General features: G+C 53.9%; 1 protein-coding gene across 2 annotated transcripts in view; it reads left to right on the top strand.

Moving 5' to 3' along the window:
• Positions 1 to 1442: 1442 nt before the first annotated feature.
• The window catches only part of Blk (BLK proto-oncogene, Src family tyrosine kinase), a 56260-nt gene continuing 38589 nt past the window's right edge, over positions 1443 to 19113 (top strand). Inside the window, exon 1 of one of the 2 annotated variants that reach the window (XM_047549351.1) lies at positions 1443 to 2007. The gene's annotated coding sequence lies outside the window, so the exon portion shown is untranslated. Of the gene's footprint in view, positions 2008 to 14840; positions 14939 to 19113 lie in introns of those variants that run through there. The other variant, XM_047549356.1, reaches the window with a different exon arrangement.

The following is a 19113-nucleotide window of genomic DNA, read 5'->3' as shown; positions in this document are numbered from 1 at the left end:
CCTGAATTTCTTCTTCCCTGTTACATTCTTTAATACTAGGGTTCACGCATATAAAGTTGTTTGAAAATTGTACATTCAGGCTCCACTGATAAATCATGAGAGGCAATTCCAGCAGCATCACAGGGTCTCTGTTTAGTAAAATTCTCAGCCCAGGGCTGTGCCTTTGAGAAGCAGTGCCAGATTCTTAGTCACCAATCACATTAAGGCTGCCTCCTGGGTAATTCTCCCAGTGATCTCGGAGGGGTTGCGATTCCCGCCTTTGCTCTGCTCTTGGGTGTTGCTGGGGCTTCTCTAGCCACACTTGCCTCCCCGATTGCAATTGCCTGTTTAGGAGAAGCCACCCGATGCCCTTAGGCTGAGTCCCTGGGAGGGGAATGTGCCTATTGATAACTGACCTCCCCCCAGTGTGAGCTTGCCACAGAGTAGAGGAGAGGTTCAAAAAAGTTTGCTCTGTTAATTGAATTGAAATAATAAGCCTGGGTAATCTCATCTTGAATTAGTAACTTTTTGTTAGTTTATTTGGTACTGAGCATAGAACCCAAGGGGATTTACCCCTGAGCCACATTCCCAGTCCTTTTTATTTTTTATTTTGAGACAGGGTCTCGCTAAATTGCTTAGGACCTCACTAAATTGCTGAGACTGGCTTTGAGTTTGGGATTCTCCTGCCTCAGCCTCCCAAGTTGCTGGGATTATAGACTTGCGACACTATGCCTGGCTCTCAAATTAGTCACTTTATAAATGGTAAATTTAAGACTTTTGACGCTCTTTCAATCTGTATTTAATACTTAGGTCCAACTCTTAGGCATCAGGAAGTTGATATAATAATAAATTAATAATAGCTGTCATGCAGTGAGCATGCCCAGTATTCTGGACACTGTTCTGAGTCCTTTGTATTGGGTAATTTTTATTCGTCAATCCATTTATTCTCACAAAACCCTTTGGGGAAAAGAAGCAGATTGTTTTCACAGTGACTTAAAACCCGAGAGCTGAATACTACTGCTGCTGCAGCTCCTGCTGCTGCGAACACCTGCCGAAAGGTCTTCCACAAGAACTCACAGAGAATTGTTCCCTTAGTCCTAAATTGTGAGGCAGGAAAGTCCACGAGGAAACTGAGGGTCTGGACCGTGGAGTAGAAACGGCCCTGACTGACCCGCGTGCCTCCAGGATCTCAGCCTGGTGTCTGGCTCGTCCCCGTCACCCCGCTCTCTCTGCTCTGCCGAGTGGTCATCCAAGTGGAGTGGTGCAGTCGAAGGAGCTCCGAGATCAGAACCAGCCACAGCTGCGGGGCTATAAAAATGGGGATTCACGTTTCTCAAGCACCAGTCCCATGCCCGCCATCTGTACCCATTCTACCATGCAGTGCTCAGAGCGTCCTGTGACTTGGCTATTATTAGCATCATTTAAAAGACAAAGCAAAGCCCATGAGGCCGAGCGAACAGCTGCCTTGGCTCCCACAGGTGGCACAAGCAGAGGCCAGGCTTTTTGTCTGTAAGGCAGAACAAAATGCCTCGTAGAGTTTGCTAGAGATTCGCTCACCCCGCCAGACTCGGCGAGGAAAACATCAGCCATGTTGTTAAACCAAAGCCCCAGGAGAAAACATCGGGGAGGCAGAGGGGCATTTTGACCAAGTGGCCCGAGGCTGGGGAAAATCCAGCGGCTTGCGGACCATCCTCAGGGGCCGTTGTGGGACAGAGGGGCCACAAGACCCCGTGAGCCCACAGAAGCCTTCGCAGTGCCCGGCTGCAGGGTTGAGGGCTGCAGACTCAGGGCTCCTGTTGAGCTGGCTCTGGGAGGGCAGCTGGTGCAGACTGGGGTGCAGATGCTCTGCCTGCTGCCGGCAGGAAGCCACGAGCTACACACACTGCCTGAGATGAGGGGACTCCACCTGAGGTTGGGCTTCTCCTTCCCAATTACATGGAGGGCTGCTGGTCACCGCCAGAAAGTGGCTCCACTGTGAGGGCACTGGATTCCGAAGAGCTCTGGCGAGAAGCCACGGGAGCCAGCAAGGTAGGTCTCTGCCCCTGGCAGTGAATGACCGTCTCGTTTCTGTACATTGCGCCAACAGTGCTCTGAGCCCTCGAGTCGGGTGAGTAGGAGGGACGCTGCTCGGTGTAGAAAGAGGGATTTGTATGGTCTGCACCCTGGCTAGGAAGAGATGGCTGCTTCTCTTTCGCAGGGATTTCTGTTGTTTCTAGAAGCTCATCCATCCAGGGTAGATGCTGTGTCTTGGGCTCTGAGCTGGAAAAGGCCAAGGGTGTGTCACAGAGGATGTGGCTGGACATGGGAGGTGGGATGGGACACCAGGCCAGAGGCAAACTGGAGGCACAGTATTCAGCGTCCCGTGAAGGACCGCGGGGCTGGCAGTAACATATGGGAGCGCCGGGCTCAAGGTCAATGGCTGGTGTTGTTTTGTTTGTTTGTGAATGAGGTTGTTCCATTTTTCCATGCATTCAGAATAGATGTAATGATTACTCCTTTGGTTAAGAGATTTATTTTACCAGGAAAAGCCAACTGTGAAAAGGAAAGGAGAGCTGCTAACATACTTTGAGAGATGTTTTCGATCCTGGGGACTGGACCACTTTTCTGTCCATTTTGTAACTGGCCACGGATTTTACCCTCCTTGACCCTCCCAACACGAAATCAAAGGTTGTGGCCACTTGCATGAGTGCAGCATTCCACAGTACCGTAGCCACTTTACTCCCCACCTGCAGAGAGGAGGGACCTGGCAGGTGGAGAGGAAGAACATGGCTGTGAGGCCGAGAGCCCTCCAGACACCAGCTGAGCCATGGGACCAAGTCAAACCCCAGGGCCGAGTCACTTTTCCTACAATGCTAGTCTTCCCCTAAGTCTGTAATCTGGTTTTAATCATGAGAAAACATCAGATAAATCCAAACTGAGGGACAGTCTGCAACATATCTGACCTTCAAAAGTGTCAAGGTCATAAAACAGGAAAATATATGAAATGAATCACAGCTCAGAGGAGAATAAAGAGGTGTAACAACTAGATCCTGCGTTTGCATCCTGGGTTGAATCCCAGAGACAAAAGTTATCAGTGGAAAGATAGGTCAAATGTCAACAAAACCCAGGTTTTCATTAATATCATTGTACCAACGTCAGTGCCTTAGTCCTGGCAAATAAATGTACCCTGGTGAGGTAGGATGCAGGGAGCAGGGAACCTGGGTGAGGGGTGTATGGGAATTCTCTTTACTATCTTTGCAATTTCTCTACAAATTTAGAATTATAAACTAGGGTCTAAATCTAAACTAGAATTATGAATCTAGAATCATGAACAAACTAAAAAGTTTGAAAATATTCACACTCATCCTGCCTTAGAGCAGAAGGGGTCAAGAGCTGAACTTGACCCCTTGTCTTGGAAAACTCTCGTCCGTGGCCTGGTGGTCCCCTCTTTGAGCCTTCTGTACTGTGGGAGGCCTTTCGTATTTTTGCGTTCTCTCTCCCAATCCCTGCCTTACTCAGGGGAGAGTGCTGTGTCCCCACTTTGGGGACCCCAATTGTGTCCACTTAATTTTTCATTCAGCACACTTTCCAAGCCCTCACTTTTGGGGGGACATGGGGCTGAACACAGGCTGGTCTGCCCTGCAGGGCTCACTGTGCTGGTGTAGACCCAGCTTCCCAGACCTGAGTCCTCTGCAGGAAGGAAGCCAGAGGCCCAGAATGGAGGACAGGAGCACCCAAAGCCCACACAAAACCCTGTCTCCCACCACATAGAATCTGCCACCCTCAGGCTCCACCGTCCCCACGGGATCTGGGGCCTCTGCGGTGGCCTCTCAAGTAGCTGCTTTCTCTGTGGGAAAACGCATAGGGACTGGAAGTCCCTCCCTGCTGAGCGGAGACCCTGACCTGGGGGCCCCATCCTGCCGCCCTGATTGGTGCCGCTGTGAGCACAGGCCTCAGAGGCCAGCGGCCCACTTGGGGGTTCAGGGTGCGGAGAGGGAACGGCAGGCAGAGCAGCCTAGCCCCAACCCCCGCAGGCTCCACAGGGCAGGTGCGCCCTGCTCAAAAGTGATGCCTCACCAGATTAGAGATGCTTAGAATCTGTCCAGGAAGAAAACAGAATCACCAAGTTGCAGGAAGACAGCGCTTAGATGAAATCACGACACTGAGATGAGAATCACAGGACTTGGATGAGCGCCAAAGCTTAAGAGTGAGGATCACCGTCGGCCCCCACGACCTTCCCGTCAGACCTGCTTCCCCACTGCCAGCTGTCCTCCCCTGGACTCCTCCAGCCACACAGCTGCCCTGCATGCCTGGCCTTACCTGGTCTGCTTCTGCTGGCCTCGGCCTGGAGTCCCTCCCGCCTCCTCAGGGAGGCAGGTCTCCCTTTCTAGCTCAGGGGCAGTGTGGACGCCTCCTCTTTGCTCACAGTGCACCAGTCAATCCCTGTGTCCTCAGTGCCTCAGTGCCTGCTAGGGCTCTGTCTTGCGGGACTGCCAGCCTCTCTCGAGTGCCTCAAGGGTGGCTGGCAGAGCCTGCTTGCCCTTTGAGCGCCGGTGTCTGGCCCACAGAGGGGTAACCTGTAAACGGGCCACGGTTGAAAGAAACAAGGACAGAACCTGAATGAAGTCTCTTAAGTGAAGGCTAAGGCGTGAGGAAGAGCTGTGGACAGAGCTATTGATCACCCTGCAGACACACTCTGGTGCCTCCCCGGGGGCTCTTACAGGAGGGAGCCCTTGCCAAAGGGCATGATCTGCTTCCTGCAAGGCGGGTGAAGGGGAGCTGGCGGCACATGAGGCAGCCGCCTTTAGAGCGCACCCCTCCCCAGGCAGTGACCTAAATAGAGTCACGCGATGGGAGTCTGGGCCCTAAGGCCATGGCCACCGTGTGGCTCTTGGTTCCCCTTTAGTGAGGGTATGACACGAGGAAGTTCTGGGGGCCCTTGCCATCACCACGCTGCTGGCCTCTTTGCACACCCTGATATCCGCATGCGGAGGCGGGGCTCGGGAGGCCTTGCTAGCAGCGTGGTTCAAGTGCAGAAGCATTTGCGAAACGCATACCCATCTGTAGTGTCCCTAGGGCTGTGGCTGCTCTGTGCTCAGGGGGCCAAGTCGGTTCTGACCTTTGAGACCCGGGACTCCTGTGCTTCCGTGAAGTCCAAGTGCCCTGGACCTGTCCATGAGTTCTGTGTGTGTGTGTGTGTGTGTGTGTGTGTGTGTGTCTGTGTGTGTGTGCACGCATCTTCCACAAGGGCTGTGGCTTTCAGTCGTTTCCCAGGAGGGTCCGCAACCCAGCAAGGTTTGGAATCACCAAGTCTGCTGTTTAGTGAGGCATCACTGTCCCCTCTCAGGGTGCTGGGACTACGAGCAGTGGCAAGGGCAGGAGCAAAGCAGCAAGATGGAGCAGCTGTGTCTGCGAGGGGGTCTCCTGGGGGGCTTAGACGCAGGCTTGTGTTCAGGTTCCAGCCCTGCCGCTCCCGACTTCGTGCCCTGGCAGGTCACTGAGTCTCTTCACAGGTGACTTGGCCTCCCCGGGTTCTGGTATCCTGACCTGCCTCAGGTGAGCTGACCACAGCCTCCGAGTTTTCTTTACTTGTTGATGATAACACATCACAGGGTTATCAGAATTGAACTCCAAAACCCTAATTCTCAGGCACATGAAACTTGATGAGCACACACCGTTCCCGCCCTTCTAGATCCCACTCAGTTCTCATGGTCAGATCCCAGAGGAGCCCTGCAGTTAGAGAAAAGACACCTTTTACATGACAAGTTCTTTGATTATTTTTTATGTAGTGTTTATTTTGAAATCTCAAAAAGGGCAGCATGCTTTGGTGATATTTCTCAAAAGAGGAAATGAATTTAACATGATTGTAAAAACATGAAGGTAGATATTTGGGTCCTGCCCCCGTATCAAGCCCGTCCAAAAGCCGTGTGTCTGGATCTCAGTGCCTGGGCTGTTCAGAGGATGACCTGCCTGGGTCATGCGTGGCTGCATGTTCCTGGTGCAGGCACGCTGTCCTCTGCAGGTGCTCAGGCAGAGGTGGGGGGCTCCCAGGGGCCTGTTGCTGCTCAGGGTCCTCCCAGGACCCTCCTGGAAGGAGTCAGGGGAGAATTCTTCCGACTACAGATCTGGGAAATGTGTGCCTCTCTGGATCCTGGGTGTGACTTTACGGGAAAACCATTTTCCACTCTCTGCTTTGGACTCCAGGTCGCGCAGGGCGAGGTGTGCCACTCACTGCGAGCCACGGTCCGCGGTGGCGTGCCAGGTGTCTCCACCAGCTTCTCCCCACTCTTGCTTTCTGCCCTGATTTGCCTTCCGGTCTGATTTCGTGGACTATTTTCCTCTTCCTTGTGCTGAATGTTTATATAAGTGGCCTCAGGTCTTTTCTGGGAAACACCAGGAAATGAATAAATAAATAAATATAAACAAGCCAGCATTTCTGAAGCAGACTGATGTGTATGTAGTTCTGTAAGAATTAGCTCCTGTCCCTGATGGAAAGAGTCCTATTGTGAAACGGTCAGCTGTGAGTCTCCCGTGGTCAGACCAACAGCGGAAGTACCTACTGCCTGCTTTTACAGATGTCCCACCTTGTATTGTCAAAAATCACATAAAATTATTTTAAGATTCTTTTTTTCCTACCATCTCAGTGGCACAAACACATTTTAAGAATGAAATTTTAAAAATTTTAAAAATATTATGCATTAAGACAGATTCCAAAGTAACAACCATTTTCGTGATTTTTATCAGTGACTTTATGAGAAAAACTGACCCTCCTTCCTCTACACATTGATATGGAAATGAAATGATTTCCACCCTGTGGCATCTGTCTGATGGGCTCCCTGCACATGTCAGTGGGTGGGGATATTGTTTGGTCAAGGTAGTTTCCTTGTAGATTGAAGCAGAGTGTGCTGGAAAGGTTTAGCAACCAGATTTCTGGGAAACAAATGTACTATACTCACACGTATTCATTATAAAACTTATTATCATGAAAGATAATAAGTAATCATGATAATCTTATTATCATGAAAGATAATAAGATAATATGTAACTCATGATTTGCAAATAACAGCAAGATACAGTATTCCTTGTTATAAATGCTATGTAGCCGACTGAAGCCCTTAGAATGCTTTCCGATGAAAGCTTTTGCCATCGTGGATTGCCAAGCTGTGGTTGCTGCTGATCAACATTGGCTGATGTTTTCACTTATGTTAGGAAGATAAGATGAAACACGAAGATGTGTGAGAACCAATGTCTACTTACTGACCTGGGCACCAAACTGATTAATGGACTTGACACACCCACGAGAGTTTGCTCCATTTTTCGTGATGTTCACGGTGTGCTAACATAGGACACTTTTAAGTCTAGAAAATTCCGTAATCAAATCGAGCGCAGACTGGTAGCATTTGGCCATGGTGGTGTGAACGCTCCCACAGCGGCTGACTTCAAGTACCAACCAGGCGTGGCTGGGTGTGGAGCTGTGAAGATCAGGCGTAGGACGACGCACTCGTGCTGAGTGCTTCTGCTGTGCAGGTACAGTTGACCCTAACGACCGCAAGGGCAGAAAGAGCATTAAAATGTAGTTAAAATAGTTAGGAGGCAGTGCATCCTACGCGTTGATTGCCTTTGTTTCTAATGTAAGTCATTTAAGTCATGTTTTATGTAGCTTAATATGAAGTTTCTATCACTTTATTTTACATAATTTTTATGATTTCATTCTGAATGACAATGTGCTGAACTACCAGCTGACAGCATTCCTGAAACAGTCGCTCTTGGCTCTTGCAACCTGGCACAAGCTGGTCCTTGATGTCACGCTGCAGACCTGGGGCCTGCTTGCGTCTGGCTTTGCTAAGTGGAGGGTAACCTGCCTCTTGGGCTTCCTGAGTCCAACGCTGCTCAATGGCAGGCATGGGGGAGCGGGTGTTGCCTGAATGGACAGCTCCTCCGTCAGTTGTCACTCGCCACACCAGTTATGGCCGGCCACTGTCCGGCTCACAGGTGCCCCTTCACCAGGGGGCAGCCGCTTGGTACAACTGTGTGGTGTGTGGAAATTCTCCACTGTCCGCTGGCCTCTCTGCCCACCTTAGGAGAAGGCAAGAGCATAGGGCTGCAGGGCTTTAGGTGGCTCCGGGCCATTTGGGGCACCATATCCGCCTGTCGCGTCCATAGGACGCTAGATGTTCTGCGCTTAATGGGCTGCTCTGCCCTTCAAGACCAGGGCCTCCTGGTGAGGCTCCCGCGGACTGCGCTGCCTGAGGCTGTCCACCAGCAGGAGCCGGGCACTCCTCCTTCACCCAGGGTTCTTGGGCTTCCGTCAAGTTCTTCAGGTGGGGAGGGTTTGGACTGAGGCACAGGAAGAGGTGACTTCTGGTGACTCCAAGGGAGAGGAGCAGCTCTGCCACTTGTTCCTGGGTCAGCGGGGGCTTTCCTGCTCCTGCCTGCCCAGCACCTGCGGGGCACCCTCTCTGGAGAGGCCTTTGCCCTGTGTCAGATCACATGCACGTGCACACACACACAAACACACACACACAGAGCCCACTATTAACAACAACAAAACCATGCACGTGCACACACACACAAACACACACACACAGAGCCCACTATTAACAACAACAAAACCACCTCCTACAACAAATACCACCGCAAGGAAGATGAATGAACAAATCCTGTCCCTTCAAGAGTGTGTGGAAATCTAGGCCCTGGAGCTCCACTGTCCCGAGTCCTTCTTGTTCTTTCAGCTGCACGGTGTCTGTAGTCAGAAGGCGAGAAACCCCAGCCTTCTCCTCCGAATGGCTGGGGAAGGCAGTCAGCACCCACTCCTGGTTCCGCTGGCCCAGTGCCCAGCACAGGTGCTTGCAGCGGGCACCCCCAGGGCTGCAGGCAGTCGGGGAGACACTGGGCAGTGGGCCATGGGATGGAGGGGGCCGAGGCGCAGGCAGGCCATCCTCGCGTGACTGAGCTGCCGAGGCTGAGTCTGGAATCCTTGGAATGGCTGCTTCAACTTTTATGCCCCTGCTGTGAGCCACCAGCTATGCTGACATTTCTGGATGAAGGTTTTGCTCCCAGAGGAGGAAACGTGGAGGCATAGGGGAGGCAGGAGCGTTAGCAAAGGCCCAAAGTTCCCGGAGCCCCACCTGGCCTCGATGGTCCCTGCGGAGGGCACATCTGTGAAAGCTCCTGTCCCCTCCTGTCTCTGTAGCTCCATGGCCTTTGTTCTGGTCCTCCCTCCTCCAGACTGGACAACTGCCTTGTGGTTCCCCTCTGTCCAGTCTCCTCCAACCCAAACCATGTGTGCCCAGGCCTCCCACCCAGGCCTCCAGAGACTGGATGGTGCAGGCCCCTTGCTTCTCCAGACATGCTGGGCTGTCCTGTCCTCAAAGACTCCCTGTGCACCTCAGAGCCTTTGCCAAACCCTCTCCTTGCCTAAGGTGCCTGTCTCCCCTGGAGACCTCCTATGCATGCACGAAGGCCCAGACCTAATCCCAGCCTCTGTGAGCCTTCCAGTCCTCGCCCCTCTCACGCTGCTCCAGCACAGCCAGGCAGGGCTAACTTTCTGGAACTGGGCTCAGCGGGAGGGAGAGTGAAAGGAGCTTCAGGCTTTGCACCAGTTCCTGCACATATCCAGAGAGCCGAGTGCCTCCCCTGAGGTCACACCGTCAGTGTCCAGCCGGGCCCTGGAGCGACGCCTCCTCTTCCGGCCACACTGCAGGGTGCCTAAGGCAGACTTGGAAGGCCCTGGAGCTCTTCCACCCCCTGTTTGCAGGCCAAAGGGGAGGACAGTTCAAACTCTGAGTTACCTCACCCTTTATTCCTTTTGACCTTCCCAAGGTCACACAGCCTGTGGACTCCCGGGGCGTATTTGGCTTATTTATCACTTCAAACAACAACAATAACAGAAGGTGCTATTAGCAAGAACAACTACACCAAGCAACGTCTTTGAAATAGTTGGGGACTCTGGCTTCATAGCAGGTTGAAGCGTGGGTGAATTCATTCCTAAGGTGCTTCTAATCTCTGGAAGGATGTGAGGCTCAGGTAGCTATGAACAGACAGCAGATTCAGGTGTGGCCAGGGGAATCTCAGCCCACAATTTGATGTGCAAAATCAATAATTTTTGTGTTAGTCAGCTTTTTCGCTGCTGTGACTAAATGATCTGATCAACACAATAGAGGCGGAGAGGTTTATTTGAGGGCTCACGATTTCAGAGGTCTTGGTCCATAGAAGGCTGGCTCCATTCCTCGGGGCTCCAGGTGAGGTTGAACATCGCGGCAGGAGAAGGAAGCAGCTCACATCATGGTGATCAGGAAGCAGAGAGAGAGAGAGAGAGACTCCACTCTCCAGATACAAAATATGCACTGCATAGTCACACCCCAATTCCAATCTCCAGCCACACCCCGCCACTTCAGTTAATCCCATCAGGGCTTAACTCACTGATTGGTTAAGATGCTTACAACCCAATCGTTTCTCCTCCGAACCTTCCTGCTTTGTCTCACATACGAGCTTTTGGGAGACACCTCACATCCAAACCATAACACATCTTAATTTCTCCAGAATAGTAGAAACTAACACCAGTTAGCTGGGGGTTCTCCCTGCTTTCTGCAAGGGTAGGCCCAAGTTCCAGGGGGATCATGGGTCTCAGGTCAGAGGTTTCTGGGGTGGCCCCTCTGGTCTTTGGCATCAATCCATGCATCCTAGGGGCGGCCAGGATGTCTCATTTCAGCCTCTGGCCCTGGCCAACCTCATCCTCAGAACTTCTGTGCCACAATCGTGGGGCACGGGCTCACTGGACCTCTCCTGTTCATTCCAGCTGAGACTTGGTGAGGCTGCCTAAGCCCTGTCTACCCAGACCAACCCAACAGCATTGCCCTCAGGTGAGCCCACGCCCAGTAAGTTTCTTTATATTAGATCATTTCCTGTTGCTATAACCAAATTCCCAAGACTGGGTTCTTATAAAGAAAAAAGCTTTATTTAGCTCCAGTAGTAGAGGCTCAAGAGCATGGTACTGGTTTCTGCTCTGCTCTGGTGATGGCTCGTGGCAGATGGCCTCACAGAGTTGTAAGGGCATGTATGAGGTCACATGGTAAGACAGGAAGCCAGAGAGCATGAGGAGAGGCCAGGCCTGCTCTTTGGTAACAACTCTCCTGGGAGCCACTTTAGCCTCTTCCCAGGACACCCCCCAGTGACCCCCTACTAGACCCCTCCTCTTAAAGTTGCCTCTACTTCTCACATCACCGCCCTGGGGACCGAACCTCCAGCACATAAACCCCTTTCAAACCACAGCGTTCTATTTCCTGGGGACAGCAGGTACAGAAGAGCCTCACCCACAAATGGGCTAAGGTGTGGTGTGGACGGAAAGTGAAAAGTGAACGGAAGAAAGAACAGTCCGAGGGTCTCAGAGACACAGACCCTGCGCCTCCTGCCAACAGGCCTGTGGGAGCCGCTCTGAGTTGTGACTTGGGGGTTTTCCCAGCCAGAATATAAGTGTCCACTGTATCTGCGACCTGCGTTTACAAAGCCTGGAGCCTGTGACCGTGCCTGGGACGGGAGGAGTGACGGGCAAGGCAGTAGAGGCAGGACTAGGAGGAAGGACAGCCTGCAAACCAGGGAGAGCCCGGGAAGGTGTTCAGAAGAAGCAAGCCAGGGTCTGACCTTCCTGCCTGTGGCCCGCCGTACCCCTGGGAATGATCCTAGGTCTTCCGGGCGCTGGCCAGGGCTACCATGAGTGTGTTGGGACGCAGCTGGCACTGCAGGGTCCTGCCAAGCACTACCCCTGGGGAGGGCGGCTGTGGCCACCCTGGCTTGAGAGGCAGACACCACCATGCTGCAGGGCTGGTGGGAGCCTTTAGACAAGGAGGGCCGGTGCTCTGAAGGATGTTAAAGGGACATCCTAGTGGCCCCAGTGGAGATCAAAGGCCTAGGTCAGCAGGGCCCAAGTGCCTGAATTTAAGAATCACTAACCAGAGATTTCCAGGGGGCCAGCTCGAAGGCTTGCGGGTACAAGCGTCTGTGCCAACATAGAGCTGAGATCTGCCAGGCCTCAGGGTGCAGATGATGTTAGTAAGATCTCGGATGAGGACCGGAGGGGGCATCCTGAGCCAGGGGCACTGGGAAGGGGTGGCCAAAGAATGTTGGCCCCTGCCAGCCTAGTTTTGTCCCTGAGACTATGATTCGAAAGCTGGGCACTGGCCTGACTGTCTTGGCCGGGAGACGTCGCCCCTGGCTTGTTTTCTCGTCTGCCTTTCCAGGGGCGGCCTGAAGGGCCAGGGGCATTCCTCCGTTTGGTCGGCCCTCTGGTGGTTCTGCGTGGCACCTCGGGCACACAGGCCAGATGCAGAAGGGCTGTGGACTTGGGTGCCAGGAACAAGACAGATGCCTTGTGCATGGGCTCCATGTCCACAGTAGCCCATGCTGTCATCAGGAGCCTGTCCAGGGCCAACCAGGGCCCCTGGTTGGGAAGGACCAGAGCCGAGAGGCAGACTCAGGTCTGTGTGCTCTTCCCTCTCCGCTGGCCTGTCCTCATTAGGCTGCGCCGGGCACTGCAGTAAGGCAGAAGGCATTGCTGTGGGGGTAAGCTGAGCCAGATTGGGAAGTTGAATGCAGTTCTTCTGCACACGTGCGTGCACACACACACACACACACACACACACACACACACCATGCACTACACACACAGGGCACTACACACACAGGGACTGAGAAGTTGAGAGTCAGGAACTGACTAGTTTGGAGTTCTGATCAAAGAGGAGCTTGGGCTGGTGACCCAGGCAACATGGCCTGTGGCTATGGAGGTTCTGGCACGAGCTCACCTGAAGGAACAGGCCTGGGGAGAATGTCCTGTGGAGCCCATTCCCGTCCACCCAGGAGCCCGGCCTTTACCCCAGGCCCCCACGTCTCCTTGCCCCACATGCCTTCCCTCCTTCATGCTGCCACCTCTGATCAGTCCTCCCCCGTTCTCTCTGCCTCCTTGGCTCCCAGCGCTGAAACTGTCACTCTTCACTCATTACTTACTGGGACACATGGGAAGGCAGACACTGTGACTGGCCCTGGGGCCACCAAAATTAAAGTCACTGCAGAGTTAGCCCTGCGCGCCCCACATTCATTTCAGCCCAACTCAAATTGCAGTGGACATATTCCCCAAGGTCCTGCCATGCACTTGGGGCCACCAGAGGAGGGAGCCATTCGTGTGTCCAGTGGCCAGGGGGCATTTGGGAAGGGTTTGCAGGGCAGGTGGGGGCTGTCCAGCTCTCACTCCTTCCTCAGCAGCAGGTGGAGCTGGATGAGGGGGAGGTCATTAGGAGCCCAGAGGGGAGGCCAGGCCTTAAGGTCAGAGCTGCAGGCAGTAGGCACTGTCTCTACCCAGGAGGCTGCCCAGTAGTGACTCCGGCCCTGACCGGACCCTAACTAGGTGACAGTGGCCTCCCACCTGATGTTGGAGCTGCTCTCTGCCCTCAGGCTCCACCCCAGGAAGACTTGGCAGTTTTCTCACGGTGGCTGTTGTGGTGGTAACTGACCTCAGGCTCCCACGAGGATACCATGAAGACCCCAGGTCTGCTTCTAGCCTCAGCAGATGCCAGCTGGAAGCTAGACCGGGCCTGGGTTTGTCAGCAAGGGACTCCAATGCCTCCTACACCCCAGCGACATCGTGAACACATCATTCATGTCTGACTCCGTGTCAGTCTGTTCCTGTGTGAATGCAAAAACTGGAAGCTCCCACAGGGTTGGACTCACCCTGCTCGCCTGAGTCCGTCTCTGCCCAGGGCTCAACCAAGTGAGGCCTGATAGAAAGCCATCGGGGTGGGCGCTGGAAGTGCTGACTCTACCCTGCAGCACTCTCCAATGCCAGCCTTGGGTTTTGTGGTCGTCTGGGTCGGGGGGCTTTGCTGGGTCTACTGCCCGCTCTGTAGCCCAACCACAAGGAAGCCACAGAAGGAATGCAGCGGCCAATGCTAAGTTGCTAGAGTGGCCGTGGCCATTTGGAAGAACAGGCTAATTTTGTACGGATGTATCATGTGTCTCCTGACTTAAAGATTGTAAAAATTATGTAATCCTGAAGGGAAATCTGACAGAAGCCATTGGCAAGGCTGCCAGGCCAGCCTTTTTACCTAAGCAGTTCTCATCGCGGTTCATCCCATGCAGATTCTGTTTCTGGAAGCACAGAGCAGCTCTTTGAATCTGCTTTCTTTTTCCACCATAACAAACACATCTTTCCTGTGGCTCCAGGTCTCCACGAGGGCCGTGTTTGAGGCTGTGTACCATTTCCTTGTGTTAACTGTTTCAACCTGACTTGCCATCACAGAGGGCCACCATCACAAGCAACGCACAGCTCTCAAAGTCGCCCTGACCCGCGCGGTGCACCACGCAGAAAAGAAGCCACTCTTTCCTAATCCCTCCGCAGACCAGACCGCAGTTCAGTGGGGAACTGGCCTAGAGACTCCTCCCCTCTCATCTGGCATCCTGGTGACCGTATTGTGGGCCAGTGCTGCTGATGTGGTCTTTGGCCAGAAAGCAGACTTTCCTGCCTGTGAAATGAAGTGACTCAGAAAGAAACAAACCCCAGTGTTGGCCTCATTGTTCTTAATCAGAGGCCCAGGAATTGTGGGGCTTTGCCGGGAAATCGGTCCTGAAATTGGGTGCCAAATCTGGCACATAAAGTTAAATTAAAAACCTGTTTATATGTATCAAATATCAACAATAGTTATGAACAAGACCCCTCACTCTACTTCACAAATAAAGCACTCATTGTTTTTTAAAAGTGGCATGTAAATGTCTTCTGGGGACAGATCTGTAGTTTCAATAGATTATCTGAGCAGGCTGTGATTTCCCCGAATATTTTTTAAACTGGGTTCTCCCCGCTCTTTCTCTTTCCTTCCCCCTCCCCTTGGTTTCCAGGAAGGGTGGAGTTGAAATGAAGAGTCTGAAGATCCCCACCTGCACACTGAGGGTCAGCCCTGCCATGGGGAACACACGCTCCCCACTTTGAGATGTAGAGGTACTTGCCAAGGGACACTGCGTGGCACATGAGATCCTCGGGTGTGAACCCAAGTGCTCCTTGCTGTGAGTCTGCATGGGTGCCTTCTACACGCAAGTGCCTCATCACTGAGAGGGGTCCTTCTAATTGACTTGTTTAACCAAAGCTACTTGCTCACGCATTAAAGCATGAGGTGTGGCCAGATTTGTGGCCATGGTGACTCTCAACGAAAGGAAATGTTTGGGGATTTTTAAAAGAGATCCGTCCCACCAGTTCTGCGTGTCTCAGCAGGGAGTCAGACAGGCACAGACGTACTTGTGGCTGGTTAACTGCTCTTTCCTGCTCCAGCATTAACCATAGCAGGCAAGTTGTATTCAAACCAACATGTTATTTGTTAAGGCTCAAGGAGCCAAAAAACCTTGAAATTCAGGAGGCCAGATCCCAAAGTTCAACCACAGGGTGGGAGATGTCAGCCCCTGGCTTCCTGGATGCTTTTGGCCTTCCTCTTCAAGCAGCTGCTTTCAGTAACAACAAACTGGTATGTGGTTACCGTGACTTCGTAAGTGTGTGGGATTCTGTCTGTTAGCAAGCCCCCGGAGTCTCCTTAAGCTCCAGTGTGCAAATTGCAGGCAGAAAGCAAGGGCAGAGTTCGATGGCGCCTCTCCTTGCTTCCTCCAGAAGTACCACGTTCCCTACTTACTCTTACTGAAGACTAGTGTCATCACAGGGGAAAGAGCTTCCTGAAATGTGGCGAGAAGTCACACAATGGGAGACAGCAGATCACATTCTCGTCCTGGGCGTCTTCAGTGGCATGCAGGCCACCTGGGTATCCCACCAAGCAGTGGGAGCACGGGAAGGGATGGAGTGGAAAGGTTAGGACCTGCAAAGCACCTGAGCAGAGGTGCAGTCCTGGCCACGGTGGCCTCTGTGCCCCTGACCCCGTAACTCTCTGCTCTCCCACCCTGGGCTACAGTAGCCCCTGAGCCTCCTCCTCTTGGGGCTGGTCACCCACCTTCTGGCACAGTGGCTGTGATTGTGCCTATGTAGTAAGGCCGCCCCCAGGATTAGGAGGACCTCAGAACTGCCCTGGCTGTGTGCCAGAATTGTCAGGAGACAGTGGGGAAGTTTTAAGAAAAGTACAGCTTCAGACTTTCGGTATCATGCAGGGCCCGGGGAGCTGTCAGCCCGTCGTTTCCAATGCAACCAGCCAGCACCTGCCCAGGAACTGGGACTCAGCACCCTCAGCCTGCCCACTGCTGACCAGCACCTGGTTGGGGTCAGCACACAGGGCCTCAGCCTTCCCTGGAGAACCCTCCCTGCCTGTACCCCCATGCAGGCCACAGGGCCCCGCAGTCGCTTCAAAGCCCCAGTCTCAGGAGTTTACCCTGCTTTGTCAGCAGGAGTGAGCCACTGCAGTCTCAGGTGGGACGGATCCAGGCTGGCAGTGAGGGGAGTCGGCCTGGTTGCCCCTGCCTGCCTGCACACCTGCCTGCAGTCTGCTTTCTTGGTTGCAAAGCGGGGCCATCGGAGACTGCCTCCTGGGAGGGTGAGGACTAGAGGGAGCTGAGAGGTGGTGCCATGGGGACATGGTGGCTTCAGCCTGCATCCCAGGGCCTGGCGCAAAGCCTGGGAAGAAGTGGCAGGCAGCGCATGCTGGGTCCCCTCTCCCTTTAAGTTCTTTGTGCATTTCTCACGAGCTTGTCTTCCACTCTGGTGTCTCTGCGTTCTGTCACCTGGTCTGACCCCTGGCCTTTATTTCTCCTTCCTGCCGTTGTCTTGGATGTTTTCTTCTAAATTTTTACTCCCATTGCTTATCCATCAATTTCCAGGCTTTTGTCTTTTCTAATATCAAGTAAGCACCTGCAATCCCACTCTTCCTTAAAGGGGCTGCCTAGCCAGGCTCCCTAGCCCTGGTGTCACATGTGCTGTGCTGGACTGGTGTGGCATTGGCAGGACACGGGCTCCCTGGGCACCTCGGTTTCAAATGGGAAGACCCCCGCTCTTCAGTGGTTTGTCAAAGCAATTTCATGGGTTGTTGCAGCCTCTTAAAAACGAAATGGTATAGGATAGAAGATCTGGGGGTGCCTGTGCTGCAGATGTGCAATGTCTTTCTCGCTCATGGTCACAGTAAAGAGAAAACATCCACACTCGCTGGTGGGTGCCCTCCGGCCACGCAGCACAGAGAGGGTGCTCTCGGCCCTGGGGTGCGGGGACTAGCCCCGAAGGAGTGCAGCTCTCCTATGCCTCGCAAGGAGCTGGCCCACCTGCTCCCCACACACCTGTCGGGACCTCTCGAGGGTCTTGCATGTTCCCCGTCTCCCATTTCCCCAAGAACTAAAGCCAGAAAACCCCACGGAGGTGGGAGGAAGGAGTTCCCTAACTTCCCTTCTTTAGACCCGTGAGGAACAAATGTCTTGTTGAAGCCACACAGCCATGGCACCTTGTGAGAGCACCCCTAATACACTAACACGCCATTAGCACCCACCCCACCCCTCACGGCCCCTGGCACCCACCGTTCTGTTCTGTCTCCATGAATCTGACTCCTCTAGGGACCCCGTGAAGTGGATTCTCAGTGCTGTCCTCCCGTGTCCCTCACTTCGCCTGGCATCTGTCCTCCAGTTTCCTCCGTCTTCCAACATGTTTCCGTTCCCTCCTTCCTGGGGAGGGACCGACTCCAGCTGTGTGTGTAGACCACTTCTGTTCACCCACTCACACATCGAGGGATACGGGTGGCTTCCTGCTTCGGGCGCTTGTGAGTCATGCAGCAGCCGATGCCCAAGCTCCAGGAGCACAGAGCCCCTGCTTGTGGGCGTTTGGGGCAGAGACCTAGGAGTGGAATGTCTGGATCTTATGGCAATTCTACATTTAATTTTTGAGAACCGGCACACAGGACTTTGGATTTGACACTGAGTGGCAGTGGGGGCTTAGAGAGCTCTGAGTAGAGAAGGGAAATGAGGTGGCCTACCTTCGGCAAGGCCACAAGCGGCTGGCCTTTGGGACTGGGCTGTGGGAGGACAGGGGAAGGATCAGGGAGACCAGAGGAGGGCGCTTGGGAGCTCTGGGGAGGGCGAAGGGGGTCGCAGCAAGGAGGCGGGGAGACTGGTCCAGACCTGGCTGCTTGCTGACTGTGCGCCAGCAGGAATTAGTGGCGGACGGTTGTGAGCCACTCTAGGGAGAAAGAGCGTGAGCAACAGAAGGTGGAGCTGATGTTGGCCAGGATAGGGGCCGTCCAGAGACAGGCAGGGTGCGGGGAGACCAGGAGCTCTGTTCCGGCACAAGGCTGAGGTGTCCTCCAGAAGTTGCAGCAGCAGCCGGCGCGGTTCTCAGCGGCTTCTCTGAGCTCCACCAGCCCCTCCTCAGGCCCCTTTCCCGCATGCAGTCATGGCCCCCAGCCTCTGTGCACACCGACACTCCAGCCCTGTGGGACCTTTGGGTCAGGGCTTTTCTTGGGTACGTGGAAGTGAACAGTCCCAGGGAGGGGTCCGGGGAGGGTAGGAGCTGCCCAACCATGACAAGGCAGGGACCAGTACAACTCCTGAGGACACTGTGGTCTCCTCAGAGAAGCCAGGGCTTGCAGGCTGCTGGAAACGACTGAGTGGCCGTTCGCAGGCCCCGTCTGCCCATGCACAGCCTGGTCCTGTGGTCAGAGATCTAGGCTCCTTACATGGGAGGATCCTATCCCCCAGGGCCCAACAAGTGAGACCTGAGGCGAGGGTCCCCTTAGAGAGGAGAGTTACCCTGGAAAGCCAGAGAACATCCCCCTGCGCACCCGGCACCCAGAGGTGCCATGGTGGGCCTACTGGGGGTGGGGAAGCTTCAGGAGCCGTCAGAGGGCACTGGGGCTGGGCTCATCCCATTCCTGTTGGCAGAAGGCAAGGACGCCAGAGCCCCACCTCCCTCTGTGGACGAGGAAGCTGAGGCTGGCAGGGGGACAGTGCCGGGGCACACAGCTATCACTGGGTGGATCAGGTCTAGAACCTAGTCCTTCTAGGGCCAGGTGAGCTGGCAGCCATGCTGAGCAGCCTGCAGCCTCACGTGGACGCTGGGGACCTCTGTCCTCAGGCCCAGACTTTCCACGGAGGGCAAGACACGGCTTGGCTGCACGTTAGAGGGTGGCTCCTGTCAGACCCAGATGGATGTTTTTCCTAAGAGCTCGCTCAGTTTTATAGAAGGTTGCCTGTCAGCACCCTGACAGA

The sequence above is a fragment of the Sciurus carolinensis genome, chromosome 4 (assembly GCF_902686445.1).
Source record: "Sciurus carolinensis chromosome 4, mSciCar1.2, whole genome shotgun sequence".
Classification (NCBI taxonomy): domain Eukaryota; kingdom Metazoa; phylum Chordata; class Mammalia; order Rodentia; family Sciuridae; genus Sciurus; species Sciurus carolinensis.
This window is presented reverse-complemented; position numbering and strand designations above follow the sequence as displayed.